We start from the raw sequence: 20570 nt of genomic DNA on the forward strand, positions 1-20570 counted from the left end.
TTGACGAGTCGGTGAGCTTTTTTTGAACTTTAATACATGGGATTAGATTTCGCTGTGTCATTGCATCGATTCTTGTGAATTATGGACTGGATTTTAACTAGTTTTCAAATGTATATGGACATGTTTTTGCATGATCTATTTCCTTGGAAGTGTACATTTTTAATATATGATTTTGTTGCCAAACTAGGTGTAATTAAGTTCTAAAATCTGCACTAAAGGTCTCTAGGCGACCAATTAAAAACTCTAGGGTCGGATTCACAAATATAAAGTGATTAAAAATATAAATATATTCCTATTTATAAATGTAAATAGATAGTATAGATACCTTTAAATAAATACTAAGCATCCCACCACTAAAGTCATCCAAACACTTTATAAACAATCATCTTAATCACCATTCGATATTGATACGAATTCGTAATCACTTGCCCTTACTGTGATCAATTAGCGAACTGTACCATAAAAGTCGTCTAACTCATAAAACGGCGTGTAGCAATAAACACACTAATCTAAAAACACACCCAATGACCCCCAATAGATCGCGCCGAGGCGTTACACAACATATTGTATATTAACATCTAATACTGTTTCGTAAACTTTAAAAAGCTATAAATTATGTGAACATAATATTGGAATGTTAACGGAGTATTGTCGGTGCGTACAAGCGCTCCTATACGCGGTGAAGGTGAGCTGTAACTGATCTTGAAATGCAAAAGTCCGGTAGTCCTTGGGAAGTTTTGTTTATAAACAAAGGACGTGTTATGCAAGAAGCTGTTAAGGTTTGTGCGCGTAAAGAATCGGGTTTTACGGCCGCATTATATGGACGGGGCGAGATAAAGCGATTGTTTTGGGTCGTAAATAAACCTGCAACAGGTACAGTGCCAACGGGACTCCACAATCACGAGCCGCCAACGCTTTCCCTTTCGGTTCGGTTCGGTTTGGTATCATTGCGTTCGTGTCACACGTTTTGCATTCAATATATTTTAAATGAAAGCTTTTATCAATAGTTAATTAATTTACAGCAATTAATAAACTAGACGCATGCATAACGATTTATACAAAATACTCATTTTCGTGCTTATTAAGACTAATATTTTAGTTTGTTGAGCCATCTAATTAAAATAAAAAATAATTGTTAATATTCAAAATGAATTCTCTGTCCTCATCAGATTTCCTAATTTTGCTTGGTGTGTATAAGATTCTTATAAATTCGCTTTCTTTTTAGCTTGATCGATCATTATATTATAATAAGTCAATATTTTACAAAGAAGCTCGAAATAACTAGTAGATAAAACTAGGGCTAGCGCCGAGCCGGCGTCCGAGACCCACCTAAAAATAGTAATTGAAGAGGCCGTAGCATGAATAATATTAGGGCGTCGTGACGCGGGGCCTTGAATCGATACGTAATTATAGAGTGAAAACGTACCCCTCATAAATATTATATCCGTGGTATAAGGCGAGGCTGGAATCGCCCGCGGCCGCCATTGTGTGGATCTACTCACCATGGCAGCGTTAGATGACGTCATATTTGAAAAGCTTCGTACTAAAAAGTGTCCGAAAAATTAACCGATGTTTGAGTTATGACAGTGAAAACTAAAATCGAGAGAGCGTTTATTACTCTATAAATGTCCGATGCTTAATTTTGAGCTTATAAATCATATCAGAAAGCTAAAAGCGACAAAAATCATTTTCAGTGAAATATCTATTATTATCTGCGATTTTAAAAAAAAGTTATTTTGTTCACTGCTAGCAAATTGTGTAATTGCAAAAACAATAAGATATTTTGGACATATTATTTGCAAGCAATTTTTACATTTCTTTGACATTATTACAAATTGTTACAAATTATAACTGTGATAAAATAAAAAATTGGAATTCGTTTTTATTCATTCAGGGACTTTAGTAATGTTTCCTCATTCTCTAAATTGTTTCCCTACTTTATCTAATTTCGGTCCACGCGATGTTTGCATGTCGAAAGGCAGTTAAACTCGGTTCAGATTAAACCGGTGCCAACTTCCACGATTCGTGTAAAAATTGACCGTGAAATTTCAACTCTCCGTTCGTTACAACGTTCAACGTTAATTTAGAATTTTTTACGTTACAAATCCCCGATTATTTTTTCTACAAATTATACATTGTGTATACGGGTTTTGTTACTGGCCATATCTGGCTATTAAGAAAAAACTGTGTTTCAAAATATAAATTAAATGGAATAAAAAAACTTTGCATGTAAAGTCTAATAAAGAAGATAAATAGACAAATACCATACGATATTTATTAAGGCTAGACTGAAAAACATAGCAAAGAAACTATTTGCTGATCAATAATGGTTGACATCGAAACTAATTGCAGTATGTATCGACCGCAAATTACGTAACAAATGGAGAAGCGTTTAACTCCCATATTGTTAGAAAAGAAGTGGACAAAAACAAAGAGCTCGCTTATTCTATGAGAGAATTTAATAAACATCTGCCTTTAGGAATCCACGTCGCATCTGTTCCTCTGGCGTCGGTTCTTTTTACTAAATTTCAAATGCGCGCGAGCCGCTTCCAGCTTATACGGGCAGATGTTCATGTTCTATTTCAATTTTAATGAAGAATCTGTTTTAAAATTAAAAAACATAGAGTACATTTTCGAATGCATGTTAAGTGAACTTTTCATTTTGAACTTTTTATGTACATAATGGTCCGAAACTTAGATTATGATGTCGGAATTCGAAATTCGGCAGCGTTTAGGGAAGCTCCATGGTAGCGAGGGCCATAGATAACGGTAAACGGGGTCATTTTTTGGCTCTACCCTCTTTTGTAGCTCTTTAGGCCTAACGTATTACATTTATCAAACGTTCTTTGTAGAAAATTTGGAATTATTTAACCATTTACTTTATTACTTCCTTTTTCTAATAACTCTATTAGGCAACTTAATCTCTGTAATTTTCACACTACATTTGCTTCGGCATATTGTTTATTTTATTTACAAGGGAAGATTTATTATATCTGTGCAGCTACAGTTGTCTGTTGACAACTTCTTATGTCATGTAAAATTTAGTAAATAATATTATATTCTTATTATAAAAGATTGTGTAAAATTTCTGATTTATACAAAAGTAATAATTTAAATGTTACCCTAAAAACTAATAACACAGTACCATTTAGAAATAGAGCGCGAATCCCGAGGGTTTGTAAACCTCTACCCATAAATTTAGAATTGACTATACAAGAAAAAAACCTAAAAAAAGTGATAGATCATCAATATTGTGTCTTAAGTCAATGTACTAAGATTTAAATTGGATCATCATAAGCGTAAAACGAAACAAGGGGAAATGAATTAATGTAACGAACTCAATCAAACCGAGCGTTTGAAGCAATTTTGAAGGGACTCCCAAAATTCCCTTGTTTTATATACAAATAGGAATTGAACACGAATCTTTTAGTATTGCTTTATTATGTAACCTCTCACGCTTCCTAAACAAATTGGTATAAAACAATAATAATAATAGCGATTCTTCCTGAGCCCAAAAAATAATACATCGAGAAAATCTATCAGCAAATATTAAAAACAATCATCATCAACCTGCCCTTATCCCTATCGAGGGTCGGCACAGTATGTACTACTTCTCCATACATCTCTATCAGCCGTCACATCCGAGTCTACCCCCTTCTTACGCATATCCTCTTTCACACAGTCATTCCATACTTTTTTTGGTCACATTCAATCTCATTATTTTTTTGCTTATATTATCAAAAAAAAAACAATGTTAGTAAAAAAAGTTCAAATCGAGCTAACAACTTGGTAGTTATAGTTTTGTATTATAAAATTTTCAGAAATAACTTGTCGCAAAACATCTCACATTTTCAATGCTCCAAACATATAGTAAACATTTAGCATTCCAATCAATCGCGTGTCGTGTACAACTACAAAGACTTATTTCTTTGACCCTCAAAATTTAGTAATTTAAGTTTTCCCCTTCGGATAGCATTTCATTTACCTCTTCAACCGATACGCTGCGTGGGACGAACTAATCTGGCACACAAACTGTTGTAGAGTTGTCATTGGAAGTTCAAATTTTATTACCAATTTTATAATTTGTAATTTTTATTTGCCAAATATCAGCTTAACACACTTGCCTATATAGTAAGTTTTGAAAAATACTAATTTTCTTCGTCTCCATAAAAATATAATTTTATTTGTGAATCTCATGATAAGACTGGCTATAATTGTCCACTTTTTTATCGAAATAATCTTTTTACTTGTTAAAAAAACCTCATTAGGAAGAAAAAAATCTATTCATTTTTCATTTTATTACGTTACGAGTCGGAAGACCGCTCTATTAAGCATTGTATGGTAATTAATTAAATTTGTTTTAATGCTTTTCACCAAGAAAGTTCTAATAAATCATAACTATGGTAAACTAAGCGCATTGTTCTAAAACCTTTCACATATGCAGCGGCTGCAAAATTCTAATTAAAAATTAAAGTAGAATAAATTATCTTATTAAATTGAACAAACCTATATACGTGGTTTAATAACCACAACCCACTGTATAATTTTTGTTTGAATAAAAAAGTGTTGTTTAAGACTAATGATGAAGAGACTATTAACGTTTTTGTAAAGTTTTATATGGATGCCTCTCCGCATATTCCTCTGTGCCGATAATTCCCTCCATTGATTCGTAACGCCTCCCGCTCCACGCTACAATGGTCGCGAGTGAGCCCCGACATTTGCCATTGTGTTGTTGTCTATGCCCTGCTTTCCTCAATGTGCAGTTATTTATGGCCTGCAATGTGTGTGTATAAGTACGCATTTCAACCGAAAATCGAAAATTTCAAGAAAGCCCAAGTATTTTTCGTCGCGTCACTGAAAATTAAACTGTTTTCGGCACCATCTTCTTTACAGTTAAGGAACTAAAACACACAAGAACATAACACTAGATGAAATGTCAACTAAAATTCCCAATAATTGAATGAAATAAGTTCAACATCCTATAAAAAAATTAACGCAGCAATGCAATTTGTTTGTTAAAAAAGAAAGTAGCAAGTTTAAAATGTCATATTCGATAGTAAATCTAGTATGGCATGAAGTAATTTATTGTAATAAAATTTAAAAGGTTCATTAATTGAATTAGATGTATCTCAAGGGGACCGAACCCACTACATAATGCTCGTAACAGAGGAGCTGACATAAATGTGACTGCCGAAACTAAACAATTGTTTCTCTTGCAGGCGGCAGGCGGCGGGGGGCGCTGGGTACACGCTTGCGAAATACGAGCATTGGGGTTGTAAAGCAGAGCGTAGAAGCTACTGAAAATTGTATATTTATTCTTTTATATTTAAATTTTTAACAAATATTATAGTAGTAGTCTTGTATATAGATAGTCTTGTATATAAACAATACTTAAAACAAATTTCAGCATTTCAACTTTGAGTAATGCATTAACTTTTTGCTATTTTTCATCTGCATAAATGTGATGGAAATTGATGTCATTTTACATATTATTAATATTGTTATCTTAGGGATGTTGTTTAGGGTGATATTATTTATCCATTTTTAATAATTATACGGTTGATATTTCAGTAGCGACATGTTGCGGGAAAGTCGACGGCACACGGCGCGGCGGCGTACGTCGCTCGGCGGGCAACACCAAACGAATCTGATCACTGACCCATGAAGCTTGCAGAAAGGAAATTTTCTTCTTGCGAAGAAAATACGACAATATAAATAACTCCATTGGCCCCTACCTACCACTACATCACCCTATGACAAAAGAGTTATCGGTGCGTTGAAAACAAAAATGGCGACTTGATTTATTGCGGAGGCTCGCGCATTAGCCGAGCCGTTCGGGATCGCTGCTCGGACCGAGAAATTAAACGTCCACTTCTTTCTCATGAGTCCTACAAATGTTTGTCCTAGATGAAAATACAAAATAATATTTTCGAAAGACTTAACGATCTACTTGGTTAATGACTCGTATTTCTTTCTGCAGCTTTAGCATTTAAACACAAGTTTCTGCTGTTGTATGGAGATTTAGTGTCGTTGTTATTCTAATGATATAATGGAACTCATCTCTGACGAAGAAAATATTAATCTTCTACATTAAATTTACTGCTTACTGCTTTAATACTCAGAGTTAACTTGATATTTTTTCAGAAACTTTTTACTGTGGAATGAATCGAACATTCGTAAATTTATATCACAGAGGAAGTTACGATAGTGGAGTAGGTACTTGGAAATATTATGAAGAAAAAATGTGAAAATGAATATTCTGCAAACGCCATAAATCCACACGCGACGACCGAAGATTAGGAGCAAGCAAGTGAAGCCAAAACTCGATATTGGGTGAATAATCGTCTCCACTACCGGCGCGGTAACCGGCCGGAAGCGCCAGATTTATACCCGGGCGTACCCGGGCGTACCGGCCTGTGACCGTCATGCACCCATTTATACCCGGCCGCAGCGGCCTGTGATCGTCGTGTACCCAGTGATACCCTGGTGTACCGCTACGTCATATCCGTGCTGTCGTCGCTCCGCGCTCTTCATAAAGCACCCGATATGCCTTGAGGGCCGCGATTTATGGTGTGGAAACGTCACAGGACTCGGTGTTTGGGGATAAATCATATGTGTTTGTTTTGTGCATGAGATGTCTAAATTTCTCGGATGTATGCTTGAACTGACTTTGTATTTATGGCGCCGAAGAGATAAGCTCTGTGGGGTTTCTTATACAATTATCTATCACATTATGATATCAACTCAATTAAATAAGTAAAGGCAGTAAAAACAAAAAGAAACCTTTTAATAAATGAGTAAAAAAATTCTTAAATATTCTTACTTTATTACCTACATGACAAAAGATGAAAACAACAGCAAACACAACACAATATAACTTGTCCAAATAAAATTGATTCAAGGAAGTTTTAAAAAAAACTATAAATGAAACGGCAGGCACAAGCAAACTGTAGCTTTTATAAGTTATTCTATAGACATTTTTGATTGACAATTGAGTCCAGCTACCGTGCAGCTACGCCCAGGTAGGTCAAAGACAATCAAACGTCAGTATCAAAGACAACAAAAGGAAGAATTGGGTCACGTACCTCTGAGAGGACGAAATTTACGACCGATGTTGTCAAGTAAATTACTTATGCAATTCACTTCAATAACAACAATGCGACTAAAATAGGAAGTCAGGTATGTTTATGCGACTTTAAATTTGCGTGAAGTTTTTAGCTTTCACTTTTATTGTACGAAATTAGAATGGAACCGTTCTGATATTGCGAAAAAAATAACTGTTGCTACTATAGTTTTTTTTAATAACAATTTGAAGGTTTTTGCAATACTTTCTCTTTCTATAAATAGGTATATGAATTAAGAAACTATAAGAAATAAAAAAAAAAGATAATCTAACATTGCATCACAATTTGTTTTCATAAATTATTAAAATCGAAATCGATCATTAGTTAGACTAATAATCAAAAAGTATTTCTTTTGTTTAAAATCAAGACAAAGTGTGATGAAGTATAAATAAAAACATAAATCAAGAACACATCGCTAACATAAATGATTAAAAAATTCCTTCCATATTATTTACGACATACAAAATATAATAACGTTATGGTTTTAATATAAGTTAGTGGTTTATTGTAGGTTTGGCCTAACCCATTTGTTGCTATCATATCACGGGTGCGGCTCGGCTTCACGAAATTACATGAAAGAATTCAATTTTCACTAATGAACATTATAACCATTAACGAAGACCGCACTATATTTCATTAGTCGTGTTCGAAAATTAAATATAAGAAAGGCATTTGTAATTCAATTAAAAATAATAAATAAAAGAACAGAACAAATAGAAAGAAAAAAACGCATAGTTTTAAGACCCAAGCCCTGTGAAATTAATAATACAAAAGTAGGTCACTAGACATTATTAAATACTTTTATTTCGTAATCCATACTACTAAACATATTTCGGAATTTCTAATCATCGTAATTTGAAAGCTCTGAAAAAGCACAGTAGCGACATCTCGTTTAAATCTGTTATAGCACGTTGCCGCATTAGAAACAACCCTCGCTCTCCAGTTTTCACAGTTTTGCCACCCCAAATCAACCCCAACAGCGCCAAAGCTCGCAAAAGTCGACAACTCGATTTAGCGCCATCTCTGGGATGGTGAAAGCACTAATGTAAAAGCTCGTAGTTTCAGCTTTATCCACCAGAGCGGCACAGTCACAGAGCTTTGAATGAAACACGGATATTTATTGAAAATAAAGTTTACGCTACAAGTTATAGAGTTGTATTTTGGCTGTCAAGGTTGTGGTAACTTTGGACGGAGTATGCAAATTAACGCGCCATTACATGGTAATTTATTTGAAACGAATGACCACTTTGCGGCGCAGTGCATCGAGCACTGAACGTTTATATGGGGACCCTGACCTTATAACGCTTCAATTTATAGCTCGATGCCGTTAAACGCTCTTTTACGTAACGGCTGTTGTGTCTCGAATGATGCCTTAGTGCGCCCACTGACCTTATTTTGCATAGAGCTTTTAAATTTACCATTTCCGGTGAAAATGCTGCAAACTTATACAAAAATCATTAAAAATAGTGTTTCACTTTCACCATAAATAAACGATAACATCTAAAAATTCATCTAATTGACTATCCGTAACCGAAAAAGTTTAAGCTACTATATTCAACGAAGTAAAGTCAAAACAAAAGTATTATCAAAGTCGTTCAGTGCCATAACGCAGATCCCTCAAAGTGCATTGACTCGGTGTGGTAATGGCGATGCTGAGTGTCAATTGAGACCTCCGCATCTTATCAAACATCCATTCGCGAATAAAGACCCGAGCAGGTATTTTATTTATGAGGCCCGACAATGTATTTGTAAGTGCTGTGATTTATAAAGACAGCGACTGTAAAAACACGACCGAAATAAACAAGTGTTTTATTTGAAAACTTATTCGAGTATCGCTCGTGTTTGTGCCAACGTGAGATTGATGTTATTTGCTATATGCTTATGATAAAATACTTGTACTGCCGTTACTGATTTTTTTTTGGTAAAAATTATTTACAAAAAGCTTAGCTCGGACCTTAAATTTAGGAGAGTAAATAAGTAAGGTTAGGCAATCCTCACTACTCCTATAGCATTCCTTGCACTAATAAGAAGTAAGAGAAACATTGTCCCTTACAATTGGATTCTTGGGATCTGTATGTAATTGTTGATCTTTGATTCGCAAAGTAAAAGGTATGTCGATTGTTTGCCGTGACCGAATGACCGGTGCTACACAAGTTCCTAGCTTACTTTATGAGATGATTTAAAATCTATTTATTTAAGATACTCTAATCTAACGACACTAATAAAACAAAACACAAAACGTCACCTTGAAAATTTAAATCAACTAGGAGATACCATCTCTTCTTAATCGAATCCTAAACTGTACTAATTTGTATAAAATCCAGAACGGTTTAAGGTTTTCGAACTCTACAAAGTCGATGGCAGCTGTTAAAACTGAATATAGTTTTAAAATAATACAACATCACGTTACTGCGATAAAAAAAATAGAATTGAATACTTACGCATTAAACTTTTTTTTTTTTTAATTCTGCAATAAATTTATATCTGGCTTACACATTGCATGCCTTTAATTTTATCTGTGGACAGTTACTGGACTTTTAAAACATTAGTCATTGTGCTACTGTGGAATTTATTGCTAAACTTGTAATTGCGTCGTGTTTGATAATAAACAGTCGTACACTTTACAAACCATTGAGCTAACAAGAAATCGTATTGGTACAGGTTACAGTAATAAATTATATTTTTAAAGACTAGAAGAATATTTCTTACTTCCAGGTTTATCTTACTCGAATATCTTGAGCGTGAATAAAAAAAAATAATAAAAAAAATTCCTGCCCCCTCTATACTAAAAACGAGCGTTTAGTTATAACTTCACACTGTGATAATTAGTCGTTATGTGTCTATTTCCCGGTTAACAAAAGCTTCATCATGAAATAGTACTTTCTCACAATCGTACCCACGTACATTCCCATTAAAACAATTTAAACTCAACAAAATCAGACTTAAATGATAAAGACGTTTACAACACTCGTCTCATCTGATTAAAAATAATTCGTACATTCTCAAGATAAGTCATCAAACAAATTATTTAATTATAATATTTAAGTTGAATAACGACCTCAAAAATTACCTCATTAGCGAGGAATCATAACACTCTTGATATTCGCTGTTATTTCTGCCCGCGCCATATATAGCGTGTTAACTTTAAATACTACGTGGAAATATTATAATTAAGGCAAGAAAATATAGTTTTTTCGCCTACAATGTCACCTGCTCGGTACGTGTTGGAAGCGTTGTTGGCTTAAGTGGACATCACGGCCGATGTAAACGATCATTTTGTCAGGAGCATTCGTTAATGACTCGCGCCGAATTGCCCTGTATATCGAATTTAAGATCTCATTCTGTATGTTTCATCGATTCGTAAGCGCTGTATTGCGAAACCTTACTAGCGTGGAGGCACGATTTTGAGATGCGAAACAATTGATTAACTGGAACAAGTGTTGAACGTTTGAAGTTGCAGGAAAACACAATGATCTGTATTTCTATTGATAAATTATAGTAAAATTACTGCATTAAATTTTCTCGATTCTGAGAAATGACCATGACTTCAAACAATATGTATGAAAGAGTAGGTATTCACATTTAAGAATTGTGACTGATATGAACTGATTCTTAAGACCATCATCAATTGATTACCAACTGACAAGCGACTGACAAACGGAAGAGTCTTGGTGAGATTCAACCATGTCTTTAAAATATTGAATAGCTCACTTGCCCGAGTTATAGTGTTGGGAATAGCTAATCACTGGAGTATAGGTGTCTGCAAGGACCAATCGTAATGGCGCGAGGGTGCATGTCCGATGGCGGCTGCGCGATAGCATTGTGCGCGCCGGCGGCGATCGCGGCGCAGATTGGCGCGGCTGTCGCTTACGTGTCGCCTCTCCCGTATCTCCGGCCGCATCGCACGCAAATTATAATCGATACCATTATTGTAATATCCGACTGTAAGGAGTAATGTATATGAGACCTTTGTATCTTTTATTTGTCTTAAACTTGTCAGTGCGAGATTATAAATAACTTAATTGGAAGCATTTTTATCTAATCGTGGCAAATTGCGATGCTTTCAAACAAAGATTTTAACAGTGATGTTACCTTTAAACATTAATAATGGTACTTTTAGTTTCTTTGGTCTGAAATTAAATTTGAACTTTCAAAGAAACACTTTAACCATACAAATCTCTTTGAAATGTGTCAGCGTATCAGTAAAATTTATGCTAAAATGAAAATAAATAATTTAAAAATGTTTAATTTCAGAATATGTCATATACAAGTTTAGGTTCTGTATTAGTTATTATTTTATATGTATGCATTTTATTTCGTCCTGGAATGAAGTTATTTTGTCAATGAGTACAGGCCCTTAGGTTAGCTCGACTATTGTTCCTTTTCTTTGGCTCAAACAAAGAGCTAGATAGGTGATCGAGAAAAATATTGTTGTTTTAATTGTGGCTTTCAAAGGCGCAAGATATACGCGCCGATGTTTTGTCGTGCGACAGGTTTTGACGTCGACTGGCCGCCTTTAGCGGTGCCGCTCCTGACACTATGAGCGTTGCTCGACTTTGATTTTATTTTACAACATTTGTCCCGAACACGCTGTGGTATCCGTTTCTTATCTCTTTCATTCTCATATAACCTTTCGCTTTGTTTGGAATTAGCGTATCTATGGTATGCAACACACGAAAACTTGGCCATCATAATATGACAGAAAGATTAAATTTATACGTCTTTACTCAATTACATGTACTTAAAACATCAGTACACAAGAGTTTAAAAGACATACTCATATTTTTCTCATGACAACTCTTATGTTCAAATGTTTTTTTTTTACTTTCTCTTTACACAACAGTATAATATGATTTGGCTTGATATAGTATCTTAGAAGGCAGGGCAAACATTTGGGAAATATTTCTATCAAAGTAAACAAACGTCAACCATCATAAATATTTATAAACATGATTACGTGTTGTTCTATACGCCCACCAACGAAGCATATAACACTAATAGCACGTAGGCCCACCGCTTGCGGAATAGAAAACTGTAGAAAGTTCTTGGCAAGGAGGAGCAGATGTTGCAAAATGCAGTTAAAACTATAACTCGACTAGGTGAAACCTATTGGATAGATGAATGGATAAAGTTTAGTAACACGAGCTGAATATTGTACACTAGCAATAATTCTACTTCGCCCTTTGGTGAAATCGGGTTAAGTTAGCGATTCGTTGTCGCTAACGCGTCCATCGACAGCTGAACTGGATCTCGAAGAAGAAAAAGTTTCACAAGTATGTTGCTTGCATATTGGGAAATACCCGACTGCAGTCAAAAGTTAAGGTTCCATAGATAAATTTTGTTCCATTTATGAGCATATTCTTTAGTGTATACGGAGAAGTGATCATTGATTGACATCAGGTGTATCCTGATGCTAAGCATAAAAATTACAAGAATGTAATTAATTGGCTTACATCTTCTTAAAGTTGTTAAAACAATTATGCAGAAATAAACAAACATTGTAACTATTTGTAACTCTGTGTTAGAAAATTATTTTTACATGCTCTACTTTTTGCAAATAAATCATTGTCCCCGCAGCTATTCTTCATTTATACAACTTTGAACTGCGCTAACATGCAAAACGCGATACCGATGCGTTACTTTGCAGGTTCAGGAATAAACTCGTTCAGAAGTTTATCAAAGTTACATGCAAACAAGAACAACCTCCCTTATCAATAATTGAACAAACTAACGCCAGTCAAGCGCATCCGGCACTACAAATCGCGACCGAGACAACGACAGCTGGACTCAGGACATGTCACAGCGCGAAAGCTCACAACGAGGTGTTTAATGATGCAATAATTTGCATAGTCAGCCGACCGAGCGAAACTCGAGCTATTCTCACGTCTGTCTTCACAGCCGTCCACACTTTCCTTTTAGAGCTACGACTCTTGTTATGTGAACTCATGTTAAATATCGATGCTCGTCTACTACATTTTTACGACCTACTGCACTAAAGAATTTCAATTTACAAACAAACTACATATCAGATTCTGGCTTACCATTTAATAACGCCACGTGCCGTGCTGTCGATTGAATGAACAAATATTTACCTGCAAATGAAAAGGAATCACATTAAAAAGCTAAGAAACATAAACAATCGAACAAATGTAAGCGGTATTATGAAGTAGCAGGAATTGAAAAACGTGTGGAATCAATTAAGGTTCGGGCGGAGTGGGCCGGCAGCCGACATCGGGCCGGCTCGCTAAACCCCGGCGCACAATCTGACATTTATGAGCGCTATAAAAACGCTCAAGCAGTGACTTTTACTACTTGTTTAGTGAACATAAATGTCTTTGCCTCGCCCGCGCTCAACATCGTTCGTATTTAAAAGCTCACTGTTTCATGTAGTTTTAGTCTTTTTGCATCCTCTTTATTAACTCTTATGCAATTGTATACTACATTGGTTACTTTTCACTTATGAATTATACTTCGCGCCTTCTGTTAAGCCAAATAATTAAATAAATTATAATAGAATTTGAGTTGATTAATAGTTTGTATCATTCGTACAACAATTGATTTCTTTAGAGCGCAAACGCAAGCGACAATAAAATGATCAGGCGAAAAATTCATGTTGTCCAAAAAGTTTATCCTCACATCTTAAAGCAAACAGTAAGAGTTAACATTCGATTTAAATTCACGATGGCCTTGAACGATAAACGAGTATTTTGCCATCGCAAAACTTTCCAAATAGGTCATTCATTAGCTGAATCACTTATCAGCTTCACTGGTGGCCATTCAACTTTTATAGCTCCAGGCGTTAAGTATTCCGCAGTCGTGCGTCTTTTACGGTGCTAGATATGTATTATCATTTTGGCGCAGGCCACCCACAACTGTTGCTACATACCTCCAGGTGTCGCGGCCTTCGACGAATAACAATATTGTTACTCTACGCGATTCTATAAGGACAATAGACGGTGTTGATTGCGCATCGCTTCTAGCCGACTAGATGACTAATCCTTCTTTATAGTTTTGATTGTTTTGATTCGTCGTTGTAATCCAAGGTAAATATAATTGACTAAGGTTATCCAGGTTTTTATAGAGTCTATTAAATTCCCGTTGTGTTATATTCTGTAAACAGATTCGAACCAAGCAATTAGAACTTTAGCAAGAGATTAATAAGAATTCAATATCTTAATATCATTTGATTTGGTACCTTTTTATTCTCAACGTTGTAGTAAACAAATAAAACACAAAAATAATATGAATCCTTAATGAACATATTTTAACTTCGATATGACTGAAGAGGAATATTATCGTACGACGTCTAAAGTTTCGACAGATGTCAATGGATTTTCGTGTACTTTAAGGAATAATAATTGTGACGCAGTTAGAATACAAATCACTTCACCAATTTAAGTAAAGCTCTTGGTAACCGACTTGTATTGATAATTCTTATTTTGGATTATTTAACGGCTATACATATGACGACAAAGGTTACTGTACGATCCAAGTGGAGACCTTCAAGCCCTGCTTACTATTCCTTACTGGCCTTTGTATAATTCAAGCACCAAAAGAAAGTCCTTCTGCATACCATAGTGATGTATTCGTCGGCCGAGCCGTACCTTGTTTTCGCCACAAATTAGACGATTAAGAGTCGACTGGTGACGCCATATCTATTCAATTAAAGCTGAGTACGCCCCGGTCACCTACCGCGGCGATTTTTAATCGTATGTATGCAACGTGCGAATCGCGGTGACATTTCGCATATCAATGCGTTGGACAAATTGGTGAAAAAAAAAAATGGCAGCGCGTGTCGAGCGGAGGTGTGATCGGTAATTTTAAAATTATTGATCCACTGGACCTTTTTTGGGTTAGATATTCAAAGGTTTTGTGTTGTAGCATTTAAAAGGTAATGTCATAAATATTACTTATGCGTATTTTATAGTTTAGAAGTCAAGCATTTAATACATTATTTGAATATGCGTTATTTAACTAATACCTTTCTTTGTCCAGTTAAACGAGATCTTATTAGATTTGTAGTTTGATTGACCTATCCAAACATTTTTATTATTGTGCAAAATTTTTTTATTAGTTTTGTCATACAAGAACGATAGCAATGACTATAAATAACGTTTACGTTTATCAACACAAGTTATTCTTAAAAGCCTAGTAAAAAGTTGAATCAAACAAAAACACAATTTATATTCTTGTCGCGTCGTTCCATAGTGAGTTTAATATTTAAAAAGGCATTAACAGCGGCTCATAAACAAACACACTAGAATCAACGTGTAATAACAGTAAATTCAAATCAACAAACTCGTTCCGATCGCTGTCGCGTAAAACGTATTTAATTTATTCATTAGTTTCCCTGCTGTATGGCATCGTTCGCATCAAATATAGGTGTGCAATTTATAAGAGTGTTAATGTTCGCAAAGCGGCTTGCATCGCAAATTGACGGCGTGACGTGCGGTCCGACGTGTCCACTTGTCTTCATACCGACTTCTATTTTATTGGATGATTTCGACCACTTCAAGTGTCCACATATAATTGATATAAAAAGAATTCATTATGAAAGTGTACATTGCAGCACAAAAGTGAAATCACCAATAACTATAAATGCGTGTACAATTGAGTACAAAAAATTATAACAATAAAAAACATATTATGATAACCTGATCTCAATATTTTTGTTAGTGACTTATGTTTAAACTAAATTTAAATTATTGACCACATTTGATTTTACACGTAAACGTAAACACCAAAGATGCCTCTTTGCTTAGCTTTACTACGTTTTAAGTGAACTCAAGCTGTTGATTTTGTAAGAACAATATGGTTTACAGTTAGTCCTGGTATATTTGTTTGTCCCTCATCACATCGAGATATAGGGCGCATACATCTCCGCTGCGTAATTTGTCAGATACGTTATCAGGTCAGTCGCAGGCGCCGGCCGCACTCTAACACTATATCTTTCAAACAGCTGTAATGGACACAAGCTAATTGTGTCTTAATACATTAGTCTTGAGTGCTCGTCAACTTTTTGAAATTTGAAATGAAACGCGCTTTCCTAGACTGACTCTTCTCAATTTGGAAGATAAAACATTACATTGTACGCAGTTTAAGTTATATTTATTATTAAAATTAATGGTAAATTTTTACAACAATAGCCAAATGTTTTTCATTCTTATTCAAAACTGTTTTTAGTCAAAAAAAAAATAAAGCGAAGCAAGTCTTTGCCTCCAAGGATAAGAGATATTAATGCCTTATTCATTTTAATATTCGAAAGAGCCGCTCTACATATTTAATTTTTGCAAATGATATTAAAAAATGTAAGCATACAAAAGAATAATTGCATTAAATAATCATATATTTATTTCTTATGTAAAATTACTTGAATAAATACGAAAGGTGCTACCCGTATAACATGTTTTCAATCATCAAGTAATAATTGTTAATGCAACAATTTGTTATCGGCATTAATAATATAATTATTACTTATACTTTTTTACTATTAAATGATAATAATATAATTAAACAATTTAAAAACAGTAACTATTAGATTAGATTAGGATTACAAAAATCTTCTTACGGTGAAGGAAAACATCGTGATGCAACCTGCACATGTCTGAGAAGAAATTCAAAGATATGTGTGAAGTCAACCAACCCGCACTGGGCCAGTGTGATTGAATATAACCTAATCACCCTTAACTTAGGGTAGGCTCCGAGCCCCTCGGTGGGGACGTATAGTGAGCTGATGATGATTACAAAAATCTAATAAGTCACGAATCTTATAGCTTTATAAACATAACTAGAATTGGCACAAACTAAATTAGTACGCAAGAAACGTTTCTTTTATTAGGTAAAGAAAACATTTTAATCTTGATAACAATACACGACACAACGATTAAACATCTTTGTAAGCCTAACCTTCAATTAAAAATTGTTGGAATTGCAGGAATCATTTAAATATTCATAGTTCCGAAACGGTAATATTAGATTTCACTGTTTTTCAAATACAATTAAGCAAATGATTTCCGATTACAGCAGTTATGATTACTGATTACCTATTTACTAACATAAGTAAATTAAAATGAAATAATAACATTAAATACTTATACTAGTAAAATGTTATTGAGAATAAATATGTAAATAAAAGTAAATAGAAGAAAATTAACCTATTTAGCCAGCATTTTAATCTAAAACACAATACGTTATTTATTATTAAGCATTTTTTTAATACTGATAACGAATTTATCTCCTGGGACTAATAAAGATTCATTAGTCGATTAAAATCAATAACGGGAACATTTATTATTTGTTATATTAATTTTGTTCGATAATAATAATTATATAATAAGATAGTATATGAGAAATCTGAAAGTAGCACCATTTATCAAGAAATTAAGAGAAAGTTAAAGGGGTATATTACGAAAAGCGACGAATTGCAAGGGAATAAAATGTTATGCCTAGTTTACATTATGCCAGTACAGTAGCCTAGCATGTATTATTTGAGCTCACTGGCGTCGGTAGTGTTTACACTATGCTAGTAGTTTGCCAGCGCTGGCTTTGTGCGTTACTGTCTTACTGGCATAATGTAAACTGGGTATAATGCTCTCGAAGGACAATCAATATTAAGCCTAAAGAACTTTATAATCATATACACATTTTTGTTTTTTAATTGCGTTTTGTAATTATTATATCATAGTACGTTGGCAAGCGGTCTAATGCACTCGGCACTGATTTAAACGTTAATCGGCAAGTGTCGAAATTATTAATTACATTGGACATTGCGAGCGCGGGCGCTGCGCATGCAGATTGGTATGCTAACGAATGATTAACTATGTATGTATTGCGCAAACAGATTTAGTTTTGCGTTGTTCGAATTTGGCTGTCAATCAAAAATTTCAGCACCTACAAATATAATTGCTACGTCATTTATTGTGTTCGTCAAAAGGGAACTTAAAAGGCTTTATTTCATACAACTGAATGCAACTTAAATACAGATAAGCGTTAATGTTAACTAATAAAAATTACTGATAGAAAAGACAATATAATTTTATGTAATTAATTTATTTTCTATAACTGTCAAATACACGACGACTATATTTAAATTATAAATGCCTTACGATTAAATTATTTATCAAAAAATATCAACATCCTGTAGATGGTTAAACATATTTCACCGGGCGACTGAAGAAACAATAATGTCGTGTCGGCGATGCAAGTAAATTGTCCAGTTTGCTAACATTAATAACGACATCTCAACAAGTCACCGTGCCACATAAAGTTTCACAAAGAGCGGTCCTCGCGTGATGCATGATGTGATTTGTGACGTCGACGTACGAGTACATCAATTTTAAACATAATATTATTGAAAATAAATTTCGTAATATCAATTAAGGAGGTTTACAATGTATATAGCAAATACATTTTAACATCATCAAAATTTCCGAATAACCAATTAACGTCAGACAAATTACTTGTAAGAAGTCTTGCTTTGACATTCAATTGACATTCAATTCTTATTTGACTTTTTATTGCCTTTAACAATGTAAGCAAGATTATTCCATAAAAATCTATTATCGCTAATAAGGTTAAGAATAATTTAACTTTTAACAAATTACAGGATTCACGAAACAAATCAATTCAATTATTTTCATTTTTTAATATCGTAATATTTATTTTTCTTACATCTGTATCAATACAGAAATAGAGATTTCCGAACACAGCCATGCAAATTGATTCCTACGTACTTCCGAGACCGTATGCCAAACGTCTATGAATTTGTTGGCGATGGTCGAGAATAATTTTCGAATATACGTCAGAACAAATATAACAGCTCAGTGTTCGAAGGAAGTTAAATAATATACTTACAAATTATGAGATATTGTTATTTATTTAACAAAAGAATTACATTTAATTGGTTAATTATCTTAATTTAGTTTGGAGTTTGAAAATGTTCCTAGGAGCAAGAATAGAATAGAGAGAATCTAATAAGCTTTCAACAAAACTATGTCATTTTTCCGAATAGGTTTCTAATGTCTCATTCACCACAAGCAAAGCTTGGAACAGACACGGTTTTCAGCAAGTACGTATTTTATATTTTATGTGTAGCAAGTATGTGTTTTTATTCTATTAATAGTGGCAGAGCCCGCTTTAACATCTTCGCACGAATCGACCCGGCTCGCCCTGTGAAATACCACGACCACACAGAAGACAGGCGTCAAGTGGAAGCAATTCCGCGTTTTGTCTGATGAGTGTGCGTCCCGGAGGCCTAATTTAGTCCTCTTTCCCTTCCCACCCTTTATCTTATAAGGAAAGTATGGGGAGTGGAAGTGGACTTTCCGGATGAGAGGATGCATGGAAAGGGAAAATATTTTCTTTCTGTGCATCCTCTCCTCCGTCGATTAAAGGTAGGCAACGCATATGCAATTGCGTATGTCCATGGGCAACGGTCACTTCGCTATTTCAGCGATTTCAGGTGGCCGCTCGCTCGTTTGCCACCTTATGAAAAATGTTCGGTTCGGTATACATAAATACTCGAACCGACAACGACTCATAGGTTATTAGTATCCCACAAGTATAAATATGTTTATTAATACAACAGTTAGCCGCATCGCAGTAAAAGGAAGTCCATTGAGCCTTCTCATGTTAATATACAAGAAACAAATCCACAATTTCCATATCGATATTTCCCGGAAGCGAAACCGTGTCACACAGGCAGTGGCACCTTCAGCTCGGCGGGGCATTAGCATGCGGCGGGCAAGTGCTCCAGGAGTTATCACGTCTCGAATAGAATAGAGCATTATGTTTTATGACCCCTTGTCCGCCATACTCGTCTCTATATTCGATTCTGGAATGCTAAAACGTCGTAAGCAATAGCTACTGATTGATACCCGATATACATCACTTTGCTTTATCAACATCGATCTATCGATTAATCTTTTATATCGATGTTTTCATTGATATTGAACTTGATGACTCATATTTGTTTATTAAATAAAATATAACAATCCTAAAAACATATCACGTAATAATTGGCACTTATAATAAATAAATTAAAAATTGATAAAATCGCATCATAATAATGCAACATTTTAATAGGCTAATTCTCCTTGAATAATACGAAGTCCAATTCTGGTTGCAACTCTCAAGGCTAGCGTGCTGTGTTGAAGGCCTATTTAATGTTTAGTTTAAATGTACAGTCGGCAGTAAGTAGACCAATATTGGAATAGTTATTGCTTATTTTAAATAGTATAAGAGAGACTTGTTAGGAGGGTAGTACATACTGTTTAGATCTTCCTTTGGGAAAAGGAAAGGACCATTAAGATATTAGATAATTGTTACAAATCAATTAAAGAAAAAACATTACTCATCTCTGGGTAAATAACGAGAAAGAACGGTAGAGCAATTACATAATGTAAGACACATAGATCTGGTATAAACACATTACTTTAGAGACTGTTT

General features: G+C 34.5%; 1 protein-coding gene and 1 long non-coding RNA gene across 3 annotated transcripts in view; one reads left to right on the top strand and one right to left on the bottom strand.

Annotated features, from left to right (window-relative positions):
• The window catches only part of LOC106122565 (homeotic protein antennapedia), a 152319-nt gene that overhangs the window by 78122 nt on the left and 53627 nt on the right, over positions 1 to 20570 (bottom strand). Inside the window, exon 2 of one of the 2 annotated variants that reach the window (XM_013318612.1) lies at positions 13166 to 13216. The exons of the other annotated variant lie outside the window; for it this stretch is intronic. The gene's annotated coding sequence lies outside the window, so the exon portion shown is untranslated. The remainder of the gene's footprint in view (positions 1 to 13165; positions 13217 to 20570) is intronic. 2 annotated transcript variants of the gene reach the window in all.
• Positions 5135 to 6757, top strand: LOC106122566 (uncharacterized). The gene is made up of 3 exons (XR_001228115.1): positions 5135 to 5306; positions 5572 to 5771; positions 6145 to 6757. It is a non-coding gene; the product is annotated as an uncharacterized LOC106122566 (long non-coding RNA).

Source organism: Papilio xuthus, unplaced genomic scaffold (assembly GCF_000836235.2).
Source record: "Papilio xuthus unplaced genomic scaffold, Pxut_1.1 DF826923.1, whole genome shotgun sequence".
In the NCBI taxonomy this organism is placed as follows: Eukaryota; Metazoa; Arthropoda; class Insecta; order Lepidoptera; family Papilionidae; genus Papilio; species Papilio xuthus.